We start from the raw sequence: 22,281 nt of genomic DNA on the forward strand, positions 1-22,281 counted from the left end.
GACTTGACATTTTAACCAAATAGTGTGATGATTTTTTGTTGTTCCGGGTCAGGGATGTGAATACAGGTAAATTGCCTCAAAATTTTGATAGTAAACTATATGTGTAGAAATATATGTGTGTGTGTGTGTGTGTGTGTGTGTGTGTGTGTGTGTGTGTGTGTGTGTGTGTGTGTGTGTGTGTGTGTCTCGCTCATCCCTCTCTAACATAGATGACAAGCAGGTGGGGTAGTTTGTTTAAATGCTTTATTACATAGAAACACATTAGGATGAATAACAGCATCATAAAATACAAACTGATTAATAAACAGACCTTACATACATACGTGCTTACATCTCAACAGCTTACTACAAAATGGCAGTCAGGCTTGCACATGCTCAGTATTTATACACTTATGCAAGCCCTTGGATAGCTTCTTAAAGGTACATGCACATTCATTGATCTACATCCTCTATCTTAAAAAGATTGCCCCTAGTGAAAATAACATTAGAGTTAGTCATGCATTATTACAGTCATTAGAAACAAACACAATGCTCATGTCCAGGTTGCCGTGTATCTATAACATGATCTGGAGATATGACTGGATCTGGTAACATAACAAACTGGAATGAGTTTAGCAACATGACAGTCTTTGGTGAACAACTTATATCAGGAATTTCTGGGTTCATCACAGGAATGGTAATATTCTCTTGAACTTCCTCTGGAACTGGAACACTGGATAACACACTCTGAGATAAAGAGTCTTTATCACAGGCTATGTGCTTATGTATAGGCTCAGACTCCGGCATCAAATGTTTCCAATTCCACCTAAACTCTACTCCTTGGGATTCCACAATGTGCAATCTTGGCTCTGGACTAATATTCTTCATGACTCCAATCCAATCATAACCTTTGGATGTTTGCATCCTTACCACTACTCCTTCTTGTAATGGATTGAGCGGTTTGCTGGTCTTAGCATAATAGGACATCTGGGTCAAATGCTTCTTCAACAGATTGTTTTTCACTGACCTGTTGTTCTTAACACATGGAACCAGCAATTGACTACTGATTGGTAATGTGGTTCTGGTTTGTCTCAACAGATGTTTCTGAGCAGGTGAACCAAGATGTTTATCATGAGGAATATTTCTCAGATTCAAAAGATTCAGGAAATCATCACTATTGTCTTGTTTCGACTTCTTGAGTAATTATTTTGTACTTTGAACTGCATGTTCAGCCAAACCATTTGACTGCAGATACTCTGAGCTACTCGTGACATGAATAAAATCCCACGCTTCAGCAAATCTTTTGAACTGTTGGCTTGTAAACTGTGTGCCATTGTCAGAAATAACTGTGTGGACTACCATGGACTGCAAAATGATGCCTCATCTTAGTAATGACACTACTGGATGCTAGGTTAGGAAGTAGGTCAATCTCGAACCAATTAGAATAAGAGTCTACTAATACCAAATAATGTTGAGCATTCTACTTGAAAATGTCAGTAGCTACTGTCAACCAAGGTAGTTCAGGAATCTGGTTTTGCAGAAGTGATTCTTTCTGTTGATATGGCTTAGTACTATTACACACAGAACAAGATGAAATTACTCTCTCAATATCTTGTGACATAGAAGGCCAAAATACTAATCCTCTCACCCTTCTTTTGGTAGAGACTGTTCCTGGGTGACCATGATGCAAGGTAACAATGTACTCTTGTTGCAAAAACTTTGGAACAATCACTTTTGGACCTTTCATAATAATACCTTTGTCAGACAAAATCTCATTTCTGTAAGAAGAATAAGGTTGCACTTCTCAGGGTAAACTAGAATGCTTTGACAGCCATCCTTGATTGCTAAAGTGGTTGAACCTTTGTAAAATTGGATCTGTAGTTGTGTGCTCTCTCAGCTTATCAAGACATGTGGAGGAAACATTTCTCACTTCCATGACTTCAAAATCAAGGTTGTCATTCTCATGCTGTTCAATTGTGTTTCTGGGTGATCTGGATAAGGTATCAACAAGCTAGAGAAGTTTGCCTTTCTTGTACACAAGAGTGAAATTATACTTTTGCAGTCTCAGCATCATACATTGCAATCTGGCTGGAGCTGTATGCATAGGCTTTCTCAAGATAATGACTAGGGGATGATGGTCTGTTTTGAGCAGGATAGGTCTACCATAAACATAATCATCGGACTTTGAACATGCAAACACAATTGTCAAAAGCTCTTTCTCGGTCTTAGCATACAGCATTTCAATTTGGGTAAGAGTTATCGATGCATAGGCAATAGGTTCACCCTCTTGTAGAATAACTGTACCTAGATAAAATGTCAAAGCATCACATGAAAGTGTAACTGACTTATGAACATCATAGCATCTGAGACTTGGTGGACTGGCAATTCTCTGTTTCAGGACATCAAATGCTCATTGATGGTGCTCTAACCAAGACCATGATACATCTTTACATGTCAGCTCTCTAAGCGATGCTGAAAGTTGACTCAAGTCTGGAATGAACTCGCCTAGGTAGTTAACCATGCCAAAAATATTGTAGGGCTTAAACCTTGTCTGGAGCTGGCATCACGAGAATGGCTGTTTGTTTAGAAGAGTATGGTCGTAGGTCTGAACTAGTAAATAAATGACCAACATAAGTGACTTCTTGTAGCCTGAATTTGCATTTCTGTGGACTGAGCTTAAGATTCCCTTAATGTGCTCTTTCCAGAACTTTTCTGAGGTTTCTGTCATGCTCAGCTTTACCATTACTACCTACTAGTATATTGTCTAATTTAATAGCACAAGGATACCCAGAAAAAAAATTGCTCCATTTCACGTTGAAAGACTTCGCTTGCAGAATTTATCCCAAATTCTCAAAAATCTGTACCTGCCAAAGAGTACTGAATGTAGTGAACAATGATGATTTCTTGTCAAGCTGAATTTGCCAAAAATAACTTGTTGAATCTAAGACAGTAAAAAACAGTGGCACTTTGCATCAGAGCTGCGACTTCCTCGACTGTGCACATTGGATGATGAGGTGGTTTTAGTGCTTTGTTCAAATCTCATAGATAAATACATATTCTGATGTCATCTGGGTTTTTCTTATGAACCACCACCATGGAAGATACCCATGCAGTAGGAGCAGATGAACCAACTGGACAAATCACACCTTACTGCACCATTTTATCTAACTCAGCTTTGACTCTGTCTTGCATGGCTATTGGAATGTTCCAAGGTGGCCTGATAACTGGACCGACATCTGGGTCTAACTTCATGGAGTACACAAATAGAAGCTTCCCTAGTTCTTCAAAAAGATCAGCACAGGTAGAAAAAATATACTGGGTGAAATTAGAGTTGTGGTCTTTTAAACTAACATGATGGACTTCCTTATTAAATATAAGCAGTCCCATTTTCAAACTGTCTCTGAGCCCTAATGATAATGACTGGATGTGCCTTTTAAGCACATAAAATAACAAGTCATTACTTCTCCCAGCAGAGTAACACGAAAGCACTACTGAACCTTCAGTTTGAATTTCTTCACCACCATAAGCAACAAGCTTCAGACACTTTGCCAAATCAAGCCTTTCACCATAACACACTCTAGCAAATGTTCCTGCTGACATAACATTGCACTTTGAACCAGTGTCAAGTTTGAGCTTTATGAGTTTTCCATTTATCTGAACAGTACAAAATGCTTCATTCTTTGCCCTTAAATCTACTGCATTGACTGTTTCATTAAGCACTGATACACCATAAACATAAAGAGTAGGTTTGCAGCTTTGTAACTGATCAACTCAACTCATTTCTTAAGATGTTCCCTTTTAATGAAAGAATGTGGGCCTTTTCATTTGCAAAACCTTTTGAAATGATTCCACTTGTTACATTTGTGACACTGCTGATCAAAAGCTAAACATTTTTCCCTTTTAGATTCATGATTTCCACCACAGTTATGACAGTTGGCAATGAAACTGGGTGGGGGCCTATGCTATGAGTTTGCTGACTCACCCTTATGCTTCACTGAGACTGTGCAAACTCTGGAATTTGCTGGGAAGCTCTGGAGTTTACCAGAGGATGATGCAGGGGCTACAGTTGCTGCCATGTGCTTGGGCCTGTTTCTTTTAACCACATGCTGCATACTATCAACATGAACTCTAGAAGTTACTGAAATCATGCATCTCTCATTTGTAAGCATATTTGTGTGCTTCTCTGTGAGCTCATATATGTGATAAAGCTCATATACGTGACAAATCTCAGTGGCCTTATTCAAAGTTAAATCACTGTCACAAAGCAAAACCTTTCTCATAGCATTATCTTTAATACCAGACAAAAGTCTGTCTTTTATCAACTCATCCCTTAGATCACCAAATCTGCACATTTTAGCCTTATTCCTCAAGTCAACTATATATGTGGCAAATGTTTCACCAAACTTTTGATTCCTTGTGTAAAATAAGTGCCTTTCAATAGTAACATTTGTCTGGGGGTTACACATTTCTCCAAATTTATGTTTTAAGCATTCATGGTCCTCCCTTGACTCAGCTATTACAAAATATAATGGTTTTCCCCCTCTCCTGCAAAGACAGAAGGTGCATACACAAATGAACGCTCCCTTTCAATGGCCTCTGACTCAGCAAAATTAAGTAGAATAAATGCCTTTTTATGGTCACCTTTATCAAATAATGCAGCCTATATGAAAATGTTGTACTCTTGCTCAAACACTCTTCCATTCTATACAATATTATTGTCAAAGACAAGTGCACAGGGTTTTCCAAATCCATCAGATATGCCCACAAAGTATTCACAAACACTGAAAAATATGGCCCTTGTAATTATGTACGTACAAACTGTTCTGTGAGCTTGTAATAACATTCAAATGTACATTGAACTCTTTGAAATACTGTACTTTGTGAAATATGCTCTGAAATGGTTCTATTTTATGAAATAACTTTACTGCAATACTGTGCAAACATGCAAATACTGTATACACTTCTGATAACTTGGATATCTTTAATTAATACGAAAAATACGTGCTTAGCAAAAACGCAGTTTCCTCTTATTTTATTTGTTTTATGCAATTCAGACTTTATTTCAAACGTTCCATAATAATTCAAATATTTTTATCAATATCAGACATATCGGTTTATTCGAATATTGTTTAGAGTGATCTATATGCCTCGCTTCATATTTTGTGAATAAGAAATTATTTGAGCAAGTTTTAACATCTGAAATTCATTTATAACATGTTTTGTGAATTGTACATGCAGTAGGGATGCTCCACTCTTATATGTACTCCCAATATCAGCCAGGTGCCTCATGGACTCAAATTGAAGAAACTGGAGCTCTTTCTGGCAACAAGTCATTTTGGCCATAGTTCCTTTGACACCATGCCCTTTTAGACATGCCTCTTCTGACACTATGTCCATTTAGACATGCCACCTCTGACACATGTCACTCGTCCCTTTCTATTACAGATGACAAGCAGGTGGGGTAGTTTGTTTACATGCTTTATTACATAGAAACACATCAAGATGGATAGCCACATCATAAAGTATAAACAAACTGATTAAAAAACAGACCTTACATACATACATGCTTACATCTCAACAGCTTACTACAAAATTGCAGTCAGGCTCGCACATGCTCAATATTTATACACTTGCACAAGCCCCTGGACAGCTTCTTAAAGGTACATACACATTCATTGGTCTGAAAAATGTATATAGCTGTATAAATAGTTCCCCGGGTCTCCTCTGAAAAGAGGCTACCAGTCTTGTGCAGCTGACCAGGTCAAGAAAGAATAAATGAAAAAAAATTAAACATAGTAGTGAAATTAGTAATATATGTACATCAGTGCTAGTAATAAAAGCACACAATGCCTTGTCAATTAAGGTATCACACAAATTGCAATACTCATTCTCAACAAGAAAAATACAATGACAGACTATAACCAAATGCTGTCAGTAACTAAAGCATCTACTATTTATGTTATGAAGATAAATGGCTGAGCATACTGTTGAGGGATGTCCTGCATTTTCTTGTAGAGCAGATGGCTAGAATTTAATTACCTGATGATAAGTGGACAAATTTACTGTTTGCACAAAACCACTGTGTGCTGCACTGAAGAGTTTTTCCCTTGTTTACTGTTGTGCAGTTGAAATGAAGGTACAAAGTTATTTTTTTCAGTATGTGACATTCCTTTATTTATAAGACATCTCTTTCAGTCAGTTATGATCAGCAATTTCAATTTCTAGTGACTGTATTTTTATTTTATTTTATTTATTTATTTTACAATTGTTAACCAGGAAATTCCGACTGGACCAGGTCCATTTACAGCTGAGGCCCAGGGAGAAAAGCTCAGTATTTAGTTCAACAAAAGAGACAACATGATAAGGAATAAAAAATAAAAAAATAACAATAAAAACAGAATAATAATAACAATTTATACAGTGCTGTGCAATCATCATGAAAAAATACAACAGGCATTTTACAGCAGACAACAGTTAGACATTAAGTATAGAAACCACACAAATCCACTCACAACGAACGAAACAGCCGGTGTAAAATATGAAATCCAAAAAACAAAGCAGACAGACATTCACATTTACATTTAATATGCAGGTATATTCTGTTGTGCCTAAGGAGAGGATCAGATGCCCTGCAAGTGTAGTAGCAAAGAAACTGGCTGAGTTTTTGACTTTAGTGTGTTAAGGTGAGTAGTTAGGAAGTTGGAAAGAGAAAGGGGAGATGGAAGAGTAAGGGTAAGTTAAGTGATACATGGGCATAACCAGGTATTTAGTAGATGTGATTTGAGGGAGTTTTTGAATTGTGGGGAGGTAGAGGCAGTGGTTTAAAGAATGGGGAAGAGAGTTCCAGTTTTTAGTGACAGTGTGGGAATAGAGTGCTGTCCCTGCAGTATTATTTGCCCTGGAGATGCAAAGGAGAGACTTTTCACTAGATCGGAGATGCCCATTTGCAGTGTAGTGGGTAAGGAGATTGGATATTGAAGGGCTTTTTTTTCAGGGTACTTCAGAATGTTATAAGCAGTAACTAGCTGGTGGTAGTTAAGAAGTTGGGGTAACTAGCCATTTTAGTTCTTTTAGTGCAGTACAGTGATGTGTTCTGTAAGTGGAGTTTGTAGCAAACTTGGCTATTTTATTGTAACAGGATTCTAGTTTATCTAGGTCAGATTTTCTAATGTGCGTGAAAATCGGTGTTGCGTACAATAGTGTGGAGAGAAGGTGACTTTGGGTAAGGGTAACTCTTGCTTGATGTGAAAGAAATATTTTGTGCCTACATAGTGAGCCAATTTTTTGTGAATTAATTTTATAGCATGGGAGATGTGGATATCAAAGTGAAGATTATTGTCAATTTCAATGCTCAGAAGTTTGGTGGGTGGGGAGATGGTAGTGCCGTCCTTAGATGTGATGGAGAAGGAGAGGGGAGTTTTTGATTTATTAGGGGAGAATAGTAGTAGTTTTGTCTTCTTGGGATTTAGGATAAGTTGAATACCTGCAATCCATTTTTCTACAGAGTTAAACATTTCCTGAGTAAGTTGCTTTAGAATGGTGGGAGATGAGCAGAGCAGGTCAGGGTTGAATCATCTGCATATTGAATAAGTGTGGCATGCTGAGTTGAGCTATTGAGGTTGTTTGTGAAAATAGAAAAGAGAAGTGGGCCCAGTATAGAGCCTTGTGGGACTTCTATGGTATTTGGAAGTTGAGGGGATATTGTTCCTTCCCACTGGACAGATTGTTGCCTGTCAGATAGGTAGTGTCTAAACCAGGCTATAGTAGATGGGGTGAAAGATAGTGAGGTTAGAGAATCTAGCAGAATGGAGTGAGAGACTATGTCGAATGCCTTTGAGAGGTCCAGGAAAATGTCAGATGTATATTTGTTGTTGTTCTTGTGGAGGTTAACTAGATTAGAGAAGGAAAGAAGAGCAGTGGTTGTGCTGTGATGTGGGCAGAAGTCATGTTGTGTGATAGAGAGGAGCTTATGTGTGTTAAGGGGAATGTCATGACTTGCAAGTGGATGCATTTCTCTAGAATTTTAGATCAGGGGCATAGGATGGCAATATGTCGGTAGTTGAAAAAGTCATAGGAGTCATCCCCTTTATGAAGAGCAATAATATAAGATACTTTCCAGAGTTTGGGTATATAGGATTCCTGTATGGAGTGGTTGATTAGGATGGAGATAGGATATTATAGAGTCATTAGCCATTTTTAGGTAGGTAGCAGGTATGTTGTCAGCTGCAAGGTTGGTGGGTTTAAGCTTTAGAAGGAGTTTTTTGATTGTAGAGGTGGGGACAGGTGATAAAGGAGGGGGATATTTTGGATAGATTGGATTGGGCTTGTGATGGGCTATGATTGGTTAACTGACTGGAGGGGGCTAAGATGGACTTTGTGAAGTGGTGATTAAATTAATTGGCTATGTCTAGAGTTTCATCTGCAGAGTTTGGAGCTGGAGTAGTGGTTTTGCCTGGTTTTAGTAAAGAGTTAATAGAATGCCAGAATTTTTGCCGATTCTTAGAATATTTGTTTTAGGCACTAAGGAAGTAGTTTTGTTTATTTTATTTGGTTTCAGTCTTGGCCTTATTTCTAAGCTGTTGATAGTTTTGCTTGGAGCTAGTGGTGTTTTCACTCTTCCAGATTTTCCAAGCTTTATCTCTGGCTTTCCGTAGGGCTCTAGTGTCCCTATTTAGCCAAGGTGCATAGTTAGCTTTAACTCTAATCGTCCTGCTGGGAGTGAGACTGTTAAGAACATTAATACATGTAGTATTGAAGTAGTCTACTGCCTGGTCTAATCCTATTGTTCATAGTGGTTCCCAGTTACAGTGGCTTTGAACAGTATTGAGGTACTGTGGGGTAAGGTTACGGCCATCTCCTACTAGTTTATAGACAATAGGTTTGGGGAGGTTAGAGTGTTTGTGGAGTAGGAAAGTGGGGAGATGGTCACTGAGACCATCTGGGAGGAAACCTGCTTTATAGTTTTGCTTGGGGTAGTTGGCTAGAGTCCAATCAAGAGTAGTCATAGTCACTGAGTGCAGCATAAATTTTAAGTCTTATTTTATTTCTTATATTTCAGATCCCAAAAAAGAGATTAATGATAAGGTGGGAAAAACGCAGAGTTAGCTTTGCTGGAGAGGAAGGATTTTAGTTTGAATGGAAAGGTGTGAAGGTTGGTGATAAAACAATTGGTAAGATTATTCACTTTGCAACACATATACACTAGTTGATACACATATTTATGTGTAGATAATGAAGAGGTAATACAATTTTCAAGTAAACAGCTCAGTGTGAATCCAGCTCTTGGCTTGACATCTTTCTGATAACATAGGAACTATGTTTATAAGGACATACTCTATGTACTGACAACTGCATATCATGGTGTAGTAACAATGGGACTGGTTGCAACACTGAAAGGGACATGTGTTGGAGGATGTTAAATTAATGTTAAACACTGAAGATTTCTAGTTCAAGATGTGGAAAATGCTATTCCTTATAATATCTCATTATGTGACTAAATCTCTGACTGCAGATTGGATTACAGTGGAGGCTGTCATACTTAGAAACTCTGACAGCACTGTGCGGGGTCCAGTTCAATAAGGATGAGAGGAAGGCAGGACACCTACTAAGAAGGATCTAACAGCAGCACATGGAAGTGGTTATGCAGGAGTCTATGGACGCTTAAAGTTTATGCTGCACTCAGTGACTATGAAAAATATTCCTCAAGCTCTTCAGAATTTTTTCAGTTTTGAAATAAAATGAAATATAAAGATCTAACAGAAATAATAGAGCAGTTTCTTTACAATGTGTTGAATTGAAATGATATCAAGAGAATGACTTTCAAGAGTATGGTAAAGGCATTAAAAATTAAATATAAATTAGGTATTTTACTTGGGGTGGGAAGGATTTGTAGATCTGTTTGTGGAAGTTTGCCACCTGAAGAATGTTGAAAATCAATTGTTTGTTGAGAAAAGTTGTCTTTTGTGTAATGTATGACATCCATGGGCCTCCACTGGAAATGACATCCAATGTACGATGTGTTCACATTATGGACAGATGGAACAACATATTGACAATTTTTAGAATTAGTGCAGGGGATGTAGTGAGGCAGATAACTTTTGCTTAGATGTATTATAAATGAACTGGTTTCATTACAAATATCATATTCAGGAAATGATATTCAAAGAGATCATTAACAACAGTGTGTGTGTATCAAGAAAAAGGTTTCAGTATTACTATCTAAATCTATGGGAAATAGCAGCTTATCATGAAAGAATGAGTCTGTTATTGAGTTAAATGTTCCTAAACAGAAATATTAGTTTAGAGGCAAAATAGCCTAACAAATAAGGCTGTTTTTAACTGTTACTAGATTTATTTCACCCTTAAGAAAATAGATTGCAGCTAATTGGCTTAAAAACACAGTGTATTAATATCTGTTAAGTGCAGGCTGCAAAAATATTTTCATTAGGGAGGTGTGGCCAAGATGAGCACAGAGTAGCAGCTTTTCTTATCAGCTCTGCTTTTACAGAACTTTATTGACAGGAAATATTGATATAAGCTTCCCTAATAATAGTTTTTTTTATTTTAATTAATTCTTTAAAATATATATCAGGGTAGTATATAAAAAATTTCAAGTAGATTTTAAGTTTTCCTGTCAAAGTTACACTTGGAAGTGCTACAGTAAAAGATCAGGATGAGCTTCACTAAATCTTCTCATCAAGAGACATCTATCAAAAAAGAACTACAGTCATTACTAACTATTATTCAGGAACTAAATGTCAAAATAGGCAAAATGGATATAAAAATTGACAATTTCAAAGAAAAGTGTTCTCACCAAATGGACAGTCTACATGAAGATTTATTGCAACAGAGGAAGCAGATTTCAGGAATGGAAACTGCATTAAGTGATATGGATAACAGAATTCAGGAGAGTGAACATAATGTTGAGTTCCTGTTAAAGCAAAATTCTCTTCTTCAGACAAAGGTTGATGACCTTGAGAACAGGTCCCATAGAAATAATGTGACAATTTTTGACTTACTTGATAACATAGAGGGAAATAATATGGAAAAATGTTTATCTTCCTGGTTGCCTGAAGTACTTGAACTGCTGGAGGCTCTTTCATATGGTATTGAAAGAGCCCATAGATCAATGGTGACATCTAAAAACACCAAGAGTAATTATACTAAATCTGTTATTGTAAAGTTCCTATCAGCCCATGATAAGGAAATGGTACTAAAGACTGTGTGGGCAAAATCCCCAATCAAACTGAAGGACAACATTATACACTTTGATAATGACTATTCTACTTCAGTATTATCAAAAAGGAAAATTTTCTTGCCTTTACTCAGAGAACTAAAAAAGAATAAAATAAAAACTCATTTGCTTTTTCCTGCAAGACTGAAAATATTTTATCAAGATGGTTTTAAAATTTTTGACGACCTAGACAATGCAATAACTTATATAAAATCTAATAACATACTGGAAAAAATAGATGAAATGCAGTGGGCCAGTCCTAGTCTTAAAAGAAATGCTGAGAACAACACTTGGAAAACATTTGACCCTAAAAAAAAAAAAATCAAAAGATGAATCATAACAAGTACATATTTGCACTTGATTCACTCAGTTGGGGAAATGAAACCGGACATCCAGGTGAGCTTTTGGTATTATATTTAATATAATGTAAATTGGTTAACTAAATAGTTGTCTATTTTGTTTTGTAGAATAGTCGTTTGTTGGGATTTTTTTTTCATTTGTACTATTTGTTTAAGATTATCTTAATGTTTATTGGTTTGATTCCCATGGATGCAGTGATTCTCCTGTCTCGGATATCTATGCTTCTGGATGTCTTGTAGTAGTGCTTATCATTAGGGAGCATATTTGTTTATCTTGATTTTGGTTCTTATAGTGGTTAGAAAACTTTCATTTAGTTATAATTGATGTATTTGTATTTTAGTTGATTTATTGTTAATTGTTTGATAAAGGAATCTTGTATGATGGCCTGATGTATAGTTGCAGAATTGCTGTGCTAGTGATGGTACTTCTGACCCGGGATGTGAGTGGCAGTGTGGCTTGAGTAATGGTAAGGCTTCGTTGTTGTTTCTGAGTTGTTGGTGTGTTTATTTGGAGGCTCTGGTTTGGTGCTCTAGCACTGTAGAGACATGTGTGGTATTGTTTGTGTTAATTGTATGTTTTGGTGCCTGTGTGCTTTGGTCGGAGATTAACCAGAGAGTCTGGTTGATAGTGTGGTGAAGCTTTGCTTGATAGCTGTCATTGCTTCATGTTGTGTATGCAAGGTTGTTTTTTTTTTTCTCATCTCTCTCTCGGTATAGAGGGAGTCTCAAGACATTGCCTTATATGTATTTAAGTAATGTTTTACTTACTATTTCCCGCCGGAACTTTGAAAGCTTTATCTTCATGATGAGCTCGACACTGTGGTATCCATCGTGGCTGGAAAGCTCGGAGCTTTCTTAAAACGTCATCATGAAGGTGTCGGAAGTAAATTGATCTTCTGATCCTCACCTGGAAGCTACTGAATCAAATGTGTTTCCTCATACAGCATACAGAAAGAAGATATAATTAGATTACTACTTTCAACTTATTGTAAGACATTATATGTAATATTCACTTAAATAAGTAGGGATTATACTACGCATGTAGCCTAAATACTTTTTCTGATCATCATAGATATTCTTGAGCCTTATGTATTTATATACGAATAGTATTCTCATAAAATATTTGCTTTATGTATGACAAGGTTGCCGATATCTTGATGAGAAATACTAGTGATTTGTGCATTTTTGGAAGATTTAATAATGCTACAAGCTGTTTATATACTTTTGTTACATGTACATTTTTTATAACTATTGACTTGCTGAGAAAATATTCATGAAGCATTTATCAAAATGTTAAATGTATAGATGTATATAATAAGTTATCTCAGTTATTTTATGAATGCATTTGTGTAATAGGCTGATAGGGATGTACCACATAGACAGCAGTAATATTGCAAGGACAGGTGCATTAAAAATAGTTAGATCTGTTTATCATTAGAAAATGTGAAATTTTCACCTTTTGTTTTAATGAAATAGCTTTTCAAAATTCAAAGATAGTATAAGCTATAATTGAATAATAAAAAGCTCATTATATTTAAATAAGGCTTTTATATAGTATACAGGAGCTATTTAAGCACCTTGCTTCTTTGAACTAATATGACGTTTTCACTAGTTTTCAGTATGGTGATGGAACCTTGGAGGTAACTCAAATTAATGCAATGAATGGAAGATCAGACTTTTAAGGTTTATTAGTCACTCTTCTATGAGAGACTGCACCAGAGTGTTTGGTTATAAGAAAACTAGCAGGATGTTGTTGGTTTTACTTCTTGATGAGTAATCACTATATTTGGTTTCTGGCAAAGAAATGCAGTGTTCATTTCTTTCAGAACAATCAGTATGTTAGTAAAATCACTTTTATTAGCATCTTATTTATTAGCTGCCAATGTTAGTGGTTATTGAAGGCCCTTAGGTGATTCATTTACAACTATGTTCAATTTAGCTGATCACCTATGGCAGTACTATATATCACACTTCAGCCTCTTTTAGCCATATTTCGATAATTAAAGAATGCCATAGTCTCTTTTTAAGGTTCTTATCAAATGTGATTACTTTAAAACAGAAGAGTGAACTAATAGATCATAGTAGTTCTTAATAACCTACTAACTAATGTAAGAAAATTCTGTACTTTATTCCTAAGATGTAGCTGTCATCAATTTACTAATTGACACAACTTATATCTATATATTTGGTTCATACAAAAACATTGTTTATGATATTGATGAGAAGCCTTATTTTTATAGTTATGACTATAGACATTTAGGTAGGTGCTGATTGGATGCTGCTTTTGATAGGAGGTCGATTCGAGTGATTGATGTCATTCAAGTTAGGAGTTTTAAACTCCAGAGGGGTTCGGGTTGGTTATTTTGTTTCATGTTTATGTTATAAATATTTTCTAACAACTTTTCAGATGTTTATATCTAATGTAGTAGGAAACAACCTTAATTTTAAGAATATGATAATTTTACAATATGTTTGTTCTAATAATCATAATAGTATTTCCTATTAGATATATTCTTGTGTATTTCTTAGATCAGTATGTTTATATTTACATCATTTAATTTTCAATGACTACACTAAAAGGTATATCAGTTAACATTAATGGTTTAAATAATCCTAATAAAAGGAGGAATTTAACTAGATATCTTAAGTTATATAAGTCCCAGTTAGTATTTTTACAAGACACTCACTTAATAACAGAGGATATATTCAGACTTGAATCTAAAACATATAAGATTTTAGTAAGTTCTGAACATACTAAGAAAAAGAGAGGAGTAGCTATCCTATGGAACAGCATAATGCCTTTTCCTAAAACAATAGATACATATAAGGATAATAAAGGAATGTTTTGTGCAGTCACCATAGAAATAAACAGTAACATTTTTACATTGTTTAACATATATTGGATCCCAGGGAAAAGGATAAACACAGTGAAACAACATCTAGATCAAATTGTACTATTCTCTAAAGGGAACATTATTTTGGCAGGAGATTTCAATTGCATTCTAGATTACAAAGACTCTAGACTCTAGTATTAATGGGACGAGACAAATATCTACATCATCTAAATTATTAAAAGACTTTTCAGATACTTATTTTTTGGAAGATATAAATTATTTTGCAGATACTACTTCTTTGTTTTACACCTTTTTTCTCATAGACATAACTCATACTCGAGGATAGATAGAGTTTTTATTTCTAATAATTAAAGAGATTCCTTAAACAAATCAGCAGTGATTTCATGTCCTTTATCAGATCATAATTCTATAATTTTTGAAGTAGTAGTCAATCCAAATTTTAATATTCATATAAAAAGAAAGCTTGGGATAAAGAGCTGCAAGATATACAATGTAAATTAGACACTTTAAAACTTAATAATATGGGTGATAAAGATATATCAGATAAAAGAAAATAAATAAATATGTTAAATAATAAATATCTAGAAATATTAAAACATAAAACTATGATCAATATAGAAAAATTCAAGTTTATAAATGTCTCTTCTAACCCTAAATCCTTAAAAAAATCTTGCTAATAAAACGAAAAGATTAAATAGATTTAATCATATTAATGAAATATTCTCCCCTAAAAAAGGAGAAATGGTAATCAGAAATTCATAATATATTAACTGAATTTAGAGAGTTTTTTATAAACATCAACCAAACAACCACTGAAATTAACTCTAAAGAGGAAATAAAAACATTTATTAATAAATACACTAAAACAAAACTTTCAGAGGAACAAGGGATTTCTATTGATAAACAAATATCTTTCAAAGAACTTCAAACTCACATTACCAAATTAAAGCAAAACAAAGCACCAGGTAATGACGGCATCATTCCTGAAATTTACAAATTACTACATATAGATGCTCTAAAATTGCTTTATAAAGTATTTAATCTTGTTCAGGACAAAAACACAATTCCACCATCTTGGAAATACACTTTTGTTTCTCCTATTTTAAAATCTAACAAAGATCCCTCTAAGTGTACCTCCTATAGACCCATCTCCCTATTAAACACTGATTACAAATTATTTATGTCCATTTATGCAGAAAGGCTTAAAACACTTTTAAACAAACTTTTAAAGATGAAAGGTAAACTCCTTTAAACACAGGAAAAACCTCCAACACTCAAGCTTCAACAGGATGATATCCACTTAAAAAATATCAAAATCTTCATACGAAAAAAACAGTTTAATGGTTTTCTTTAAGTGCGGAACTTTACATACACTTTTCGTCAGGGCTCCTGCCCCAACTTCTTCAGAAAAAAGACAAATCCGTCACTAACACTCCATTTTATATGCAATTAGAATCTGTTAATTGATAAATTAGGTCAGCTGTAAAAACTACTAAAACTTTTTGAGAGGCAACAAAACTGAAATCACCAAGGGTCAAAAAACAATAGTAAAAAGCAAAAATAAAGAGCAATAGATACGCTCACATTAATAATACATAGATGAACACTTTTAAAAGCACTTTTTGGACAACCTTTAATAAATAAACTCCTATTAATACGATCTATTTGTGTTTTGTTTTACCAGTAGGAATGAAAGAATCTTAATTACTATATAATTTAATTTATTCACTCTCTCCTGTACTGCTCTCAAAAAGTTTTAGTAGTTTTTACAGCTGACCTAATTTATCAATTAACAGATTCTAATTGCATATAAAATGGAGTGTTAGTTAGTGACGGATTTGTCTTTTTTCTGAAGAAGTTGGGGCAGGAGCCCTGACGAAAAGTGTATGTAAAGTTCCGCACTTAAAGAAAACCATTAAACTGTTTTTTCGTATGAAGATTTTGATATTTTTTAAGTGGATATCATCCTGTTGAAGCTCGAGTGTTGGAGGTTAAAACACTTTTACCCAAATTAGTTGATAGTAATCAAACGGGGTTTATAATAAAGAGAACTTCATATGATAACATTAAAAGAATATTAACTTTAATTGATTCGGTGAAAAATCGTAAAACAAATTTAACCCTAGTTAGTTTAGATATAAATTGTGCTTTCGACTCAGTTACATGGGAATATCTGTTCACAATATTAAAGGAATTAAATTTCTCCGATAATTTTATCAATCTTATCACTCTGTTATATGAAGGTAGCCAAGCTTATGTTAAAATTGGTACTAGTATATCTCAAAATATACCAATAGTAAAAGGTAGTAAGCAAGGGTGTCCTTTATCCCCTTTTATTTTCATTAGTTATGGAACCATGGACAAATTTAATAAGACATGATACAGATATTGAAGGATACAAATTAAACCCCACTATATCATCTACAATACAAATGTTTGCAGATGACATATTGATTACTCTTGGGAGTAGAAGGGAATATATACAAAAACTTTTTAAAAACATGGAATATTTTCAAAAAAATTCTGGCCTTACTTTTAATAATAATAAAACACAAATTATTTTAACAGGTTCAAAAAAATACAATATACCTGATGAATATAATGAATAAATAGCTCAGTCTCAACAGATAGCATATTTAGGTATAATTATTACTAACAATATTAAAGATACCATTCAAATAAATAATAATAAAAGTCTATTACAGATAGAAAATTTAATAAATAAATGGAACAAATTACCCTTTTCTATGGATGATAAACTTTTAATAATAAAGATGATCCTTCTCCCCAAAATCTTATATATAATTCAATCTTTATCTATACCTCCTTCTTACCAAATAATTAAAAAAATTAATTCAATGATTCAGAAATATTTGTGGTTACCAAATAAGCCAAGGATTACATTTACATACCATATGTATAATTGGAATAATGGGGGTATAGCCTTACCAAATTTAGAAATTTATTCAATTTCATCAGTATTCAATACAATCTCTCATCTCATTGATGTGGAATATACTGCTAAATGGAAAGAGTTTATATAGGTATTGTCACAAAATACCAAAGATATAAACAGTTACTATAAGCTAAATATAATTAATAATCCATTTATTTGGAGGTTAAAAGATTATATTTCTGAATTTACTTCTCTGAGTTTTAACTCTAAGTATATAGTTTTTCTTTTAAAATAATTAAAAAATTATATATTTGAATATAATATATATAAGGATTGACTTTTTTTACTCTTCCCTATGGCCTACATACACATATTTATTTTCTCTTCAGATTATACAAAATGTCTATATTTCAGCAAAAGCATTTAACATTTTGGCACCAAATGATAAATAATGAGATAAAATCCAATAGTTTACTCTTGGAAGAGTATAAACTTGATTCTTGTTTATGGTTAGAGCTTCAAGAAGCTAGACAATATGTATTAAATAAATTGGATTCTATGTCTCATATAATTAGGAATAAAATTCCCAAGCTAATACAATATATGATGTTTTCATTTTGCATAAATCTCCTGCTAATAAGTTATCAAACATTTATAGGGCAATTAAATGTGATTTAGATACACATTCAGATAATTATTGGAAATATTTTTCTTTAATTAATAATAATCCCCCTTCTGAGAAAGACATCAGCAAGTATGACTACTTCTTTAAAATGGAAATTATTCACATGGAGAATTTTAAATAGATCATTTATCACTCCTCATAATATAAGTATATTTTCTAAAAAGAATATAACATGTTGGAGATGTAATATTGAATTGAATGCTGACTGGTCTCATATGTTTTATAATTGCATATATTTAAGACAATTTTGGGATGATATCAATAATTTGTTGCAAACAATTGTTACTGATAATTTCTTTATATCTAAATCACTTGTTTTATTTAATACTCCTGTTCCTGATTGTGTAAAAGACAATAAGTACCCTTTGGTTTGGTCTACACTATCTATAGCTAGAAAAACAATCACTAAGAATTGGAAATCTAGTACAGCACCTACATTTTTTGAATTTAAAAATATACGCCTTGAAACATGTAATTTGGAAATGTTAACTATTAAATCTAGATCATCTAGGAATACTACATTATATAATTCATGGAATATCATCTATGAACTTCTAGAAAAATAGTTTATTCATTTATGTAAACAGATGATTTTTATTAATCCTACAGCTACATTAAGAATTTTTGTTCATGATGAACGTCTTTGTACATAGTTTAGTTACACTGGTTTATATATTAGAAGTTTTTTTTTTTATTTTCTTGTTTTTTTTTACTTTAAAGAAAAAATGTTATAATTTCATGGAAATATTTGTTCATTTTAATAATTATTTAATAAAATTCTTTAAAAAAAATATTTTTATTAATCAAACAGCACTGTGTCATTATTTTTGGAAACCTGGAGTTATGGTCTTCATGAGTTCAGACTTAAGTACTAGAAAAGCTGCCATTGCAGGCCATTTTAAGCATTGACGGTTTCCTTTTCAAATATTAGATTCAAACCCTGTACTTTGTGACTGTGAGGTTAACCATTATACCAATCCCAAATCCACAACAGTCTTATAACAGTCTTTGGGCTCTGATGCATGTGCAGTGGACATTCTTTCTTTTTGAAATTATCAGTAAGACATTTTGAATTGTAGAAGTATAATAGACCCTATAAAAACACATAAATATATATGTATAAAAGGTGCATAAACCTATATGTATATAAAAAATGTGTAAAGATATATAATGTATATGTAGACATATGTATAAAAACATATAAAAATGTATAAAAATATATATATGTATATGTATATATGTATTAAAATGTGTAAAAATATATATAATATAATTGTGGACATATGTAAAAAATACTATTATAATGAACATATAAAATGTATGAAAATGTATATATATGTACGTGTACAATAAATATAATAAATGCCTATATAAAGTATATGTGTATGATGGTGGAAAATCACCTAACATTTCTACGTTGTCTAAGTTTAGGTTTAATTGAGGCCCTTTCATTCAGGCCTCGTCCTCTATCTGATTTCAGTAATATAATCCACTCTGTTTCCTTGCTCTCTGTATACGTTACAACATCTCCTCCTCTAGTATTAGGGGTAACAACCTGTAGTACGCTAAAAGAGAATGTATGTTCTGTGTTGTATAATGCTATGTGCTTTGCTAATGCATTGTGATTAGAGCCCTTTCTGATATGATACAGGTGCTCTCTCATTCTGTCTTTAAATGGGCAATTCGTCTTCCTGACATAAAATGATGAACATATTTTACAAACAGCTAAATATATGACATGAGGAGTCATACAATTTGCTTCAGCATTAATATTAAAAGTCTTTAATAAATCAGGATGCCTAAATTCTGTGCTGCTATCAATAAAAGAGCAAAAAATACAATTACCACAAGGTTTAGTACATCCAATATTTCTCTGATAATTATCAGATTTCTGATAGCACAATATTCTTTTCAAATTATGTTTATTCCTGAGAAGAAAACTTGGTATCTCTCCTACTACTTGTTTTATTTCATCATCTACCTGTAAAATATCCCAATGTTTATATAGAATTGATTTAATGTCACTATAATCCGTAGAAAAAGAAGTAGAGAATTTCACGTTTCTGTTTATTAATATACGGTTTAAAATGTTCTATGTAACTAGATCCAAAATAAGGCATAGCTTGTGTGGATCTTAGACTATTTGCTATGTCTAACTGGGGAACAATCTCTGCAGTATTATAGCCTCTATCTAATAATCTCTGTCTCAAGTCAACTAATTCAGTGCAATAGTCTTGCCACATTATTATGCCTTTCAGTATACAAACCATCTGCCATTAGTGTATCACACTCAACAAGATGTGAGACTGTTTCCAATTCTATTTTACAAAACCTACATTTGTATGTTTCCCCAACATGTTCAACAGAGTTTGTAAACCAACATGTACGTAGTCCACTATCCTGGGCCACCAATATTAACCTTTCATCTTTTGGTTTAAATTCACTTCTTCTTAACCATTCCTGCATTAAATCCTGATTGACATGAGGTTGTTCCAGGAGCTTTCTGAACTTGCAACTATATACATTTTCCACATTTCTTGCCTTCTCATCTGATCCTTCAACTTATATTCTTTTTATTGCTTTTTGGCACACTCATTTGCTACCTGATTTTTATCCAGTTCTAATTTTGAGTTCCATTCTCACTGGACACCAATGTGTTTATGCAAAATTAAGGCATCTTAGATTTGTTCTTCTCATATTTTAAATTTTTTTCTATGTTTAGAGCTTGTGAGGTCAGCAAATATGTATGAAGTCCTACGATTGCAGTTCTATACATGTAATCAATTTCAAGGAGGTTCATACCTCTTTCAGAAGAGGGAATATATAATCTTTGTATATACTGATTTTTATAAGTCATTTGATAAGCATGAAACATTTTTCTTGCTTTCCTGTCCAACTGATCCAATACCTTTTGGAGCCAGTCAATCACCCCAAAACTGTAAGTTAGAACAAGAAGACCACATTGATTTATAGCTTTGACATTGTTCCTGGATGTCACAGCTGTTTTCAGTATTCATTTTTGTCTTCTAAAATATTCCTTGCTTTTATTTGCATTTGTTTATGTTTTATATTCGATCCTTCATCAATTTGGAAATATTTACTCACTCCCTCTTACTGAAGTTCCTTTATATCACATTTCTGTCCCAGATTGATATTTTCTAGGTGTTGCATCTTTCCCACTTTAAAGGTCTCTGTTGCACATTTATCAAGACCAAATGAGATTCTTATGTCATCTAAGAAAGTTTTGACCACTTGCAGTCATGCTTTCAGTTCTTCATCTGATGAGCTATACAGTTTTTAATCATACACAAAAAAAAGATGAGAAGTCTTTACACTTTGTTTTCTGGGAGTGAAATTGCAGCCATGACCTAATCTATTAAGTAGACAGCTTAATGGGTTAAGGGCAAGACAAAGAGCAGCGGTGACAAAGAGTCACCCTATAATATCCCCCTTTGAATTTTTATCCCTGGGATAATAATTTGCCCTTTATCATGGTTTACCTGCAAAGTGGCTTGCCACTGTTTTAAGGTCACTGTAATCTAATCGATCAATGTAGGGTGTATCTTATACATTTGTAAGCACTCCTTTTAGCTAGGAATGTGGGATGCTTTTTTAGTCTCTCCATGCCATACTTAGATTCTCCTTTTTATAATTACCCATTATGATTTTATTTAACAACAATGGTCCTTTGTTCCATATAACTTTCTTTTGTTATCCTTTTGCTCTATTGCCATGATTGAGTTTTCTTCTAAATGACTATAAACTCTGTCAGCATCAGTTCCAGTGTATACTTTATACATGCTTGTAAGGCAAGTTATTTGTCCATAGTTAGATATTTTGCAGGTTCACTCTTAAGGAGGAGTATAATTTTTCCTGTTGTCAACCAAGTTGGCATCTGTTTAGGATGCACATATAAATAGTTCTTACTCATCGCTAAATCTTCACCATCTGGGTCTAGGGTTTTCCAATTAGGAGTTTTTCCTTAAAGTCTTCTGCCCATTCAGCATATTTGTTATTTTCTACAGGATCTTCATAAACTTTTCTACAAACAGCTCTATTTCATCCTTTTTTTTTCTTTTTTGGTGCTGTTTCTATTCCTTTTGCATTGTTTTCTAATTTTCTATAAAACTATTTTGGGTCCTCAATAAATTGCTTATTTTGTACGTTTCCTTTACATTTATCTGCATATCTTCTAAGTTTTTCTGCCTGTGCTGATATCTTTAGTTTATTATTTACAATAGTGTACAATAGATCCTGTCTGTTCTGATACTGCA

The sequence above is a fragment of the Protopterus annectens genome, chromosome 10.part0 (genome assembly GCF_019279795.1).
Source record: "Protopterus annectens isolate FY-2018-M chromosome 10.part0, PAN1.0, whole genome shotgun sequence".
Taxonomy (NCBI): domain Eukaryota; kingdom Metazoa; phylum Chordata; order Ceratodontiformes; family Protopteridae; genus Protopterus; species Protopterus annectens.